We start from the raw sequence: 1,798 nt of genomic DNA on the forward strand, positions 1-1,798 counted from the left end.
CAACAGCCTTTAATTCCTATGTTTAAGTCAGTAACCCTACAGTAACATTGAATCATCTCTGGTTTTGGTGTTTAACTGGCTTATGCAACATGTGGTGCTCTCTCCTCACATCAGCATGGAGCCATAAAAACTCTTCCAGACATAACATCACTTTATTTAGAAGTAGGGAATATAAAAACATATATGGAGTAAACTAAGGAAAGATGGGCAAAGCGGGCAGATCTAAAGGCTCCTTATGCTAAATAAATGGGACTTGTGGTATAGCTGGTTTGTGCTGACACCCAGCGGTCAGGGTTGTACAACAGCTCTTATCTATAGAGGGGAAGCCAACATACTCACACTGCTTGTAAACTTCATTGACATTTGAGAAATCATTGATGTCAGCGAGAAGCACGGTGGTTTTAACAACTGTCAGAAATAAAAGTAAACTGCATGAAGAACATCTGCAGAACAATGGCTTCTACACAGAGGATCGCCTCACCGTTCTCATAAGTGCATCCAGCCATTCGGAGGATCTCCCCCATGTTCACGAGAGCCTAGGAATAAAACACAACAGACTATTGCAACACATGGACCTGAACTTTGTCCCATGAAGAGCTAACATGATCCTGGTGACACTTTAAAGCCAAAGCACAGTCAGAGCAACAGCTACGTACTTAGCAGATTATTTTGTTAATACGGCTGAATGTTTGGATAGTTTTACATCTGTGCAGAGCAGCTGTTGTGTTGTTTTAGATCATTCATTCACTCATCATTCATTGGTTTACTGTAAAGAATGTTTTCCCACACAGCTGCTGGTTAACACTGGTTATTAAAGTAAAGTCATGCTAAAAAAGTTACTTTCCAGAATACTAAAGTAACTATAGCCACATCTCAGGTGTGCGGGTGTGAAATCAGCAGATGGACGATGACACCTGTCTGGTTTGGGCCTGAACACGGCCTCCCACCAGCTGGCTGCTGACCGGATCCATCCCCAGCTGTCCTGATACATACATGCTCAGATCAATCACCACTGCTTGGCTTAGAGACACAGACACAAAACAAGAGTTTTAGTTAAAGGTCTAAATATACTGATCAGGTGAGCATGTCTGCTCAGCCAATCACAGGGCAGCGAGTCAATGCCTTTAGTCGTCTAGGTAGGTGCTTTACTGGACTCCAAACTGAACATCAGATGGAGAAAAACGTGACACTTCAGTAACTTAGTACTGGTTGAGTATTTCAGAACCTGCTGGTTTACTGGGATTTGAACCCAAAATAATCTGAAGGGTTTGTGGACGGCAGCAGGAGGTAGAGCGGGTTGTCCAGTAATCAGAAGGTTGCAGGTTCAATACCAGTTCCCTCCAGAGACTGCTGTTGTGTCTTTGGGCAAGACACTAAACCCACCTTGCCTACTAGTGGTGGTGGTAGTGGTGGTGGTGCCTGCCAGCGCGCCCCAGGCCAGCTGTGGCTAATCATCACCACCAGCGTGTGAATGGATGAACGAAAGGTAGTTATGTGAAGCACCTTGGGGGGCTATTAGGGATGAGCGAGTACACCACTATCTGTATCTGTATCTGTTCAACCATCTAAATTATCTGTATCTGTACTCGGAGTGGGCGTGGCCTAACCCGGAAGTGGGTGTAATTTAACCGGAAGTGGGTGTGGTTTACATCAATACGTTATTTTAAGTTTGATCAGAAGTTGCTATGTGTATTGTTTATTTGAAAACTATTTACAGAGCAGCCTCAGAGTTGAGATTAAATGTTTTTGATCACAATAGTAAAGGAACTATTACAGAACAAGTTTTTCAATAAAATCA

At 43.3% G+C, this 1,798-nt stretch overlaps 1 long non-coding RNA gene across 1 annotated transcript; it reads right to left on the minus strand.

Annotated features, from left to right (window-relative positions):
• Positions 1-294: 294 nt before the first annotated feature.
• LOC129163739 (uncharacterized) lies at positions 295-937 on the minus strand. Its single transcript, XR_011517193.1, has 3 exons — positions 915-937; positions 482-536; positions 295-408 (listed from the first exon to the last, which is right to left on the minus strand). It is a non-coding gene; the product is annotated as an uncharacterized lncRNA (long non-coding RNA).
• Positions 938-1,798: the final 861 nt, after the last annotated feature.

This window comes from Nothobranchius furzeri, chromosome 18 (assembly GCF_043380555.1).
Source record: "Nothobranchius furzeri strain GRZ-AD chromosome 18, NfurGRZ-RIMD1, whole genome shotgun sequence".
NCBI lineage: Eukaryota > Metazoa > Chordata > Actinopteri > Cyprinodontiformes > Nothobranchiidae > Nothobranchius > Nothobranchius furzeri.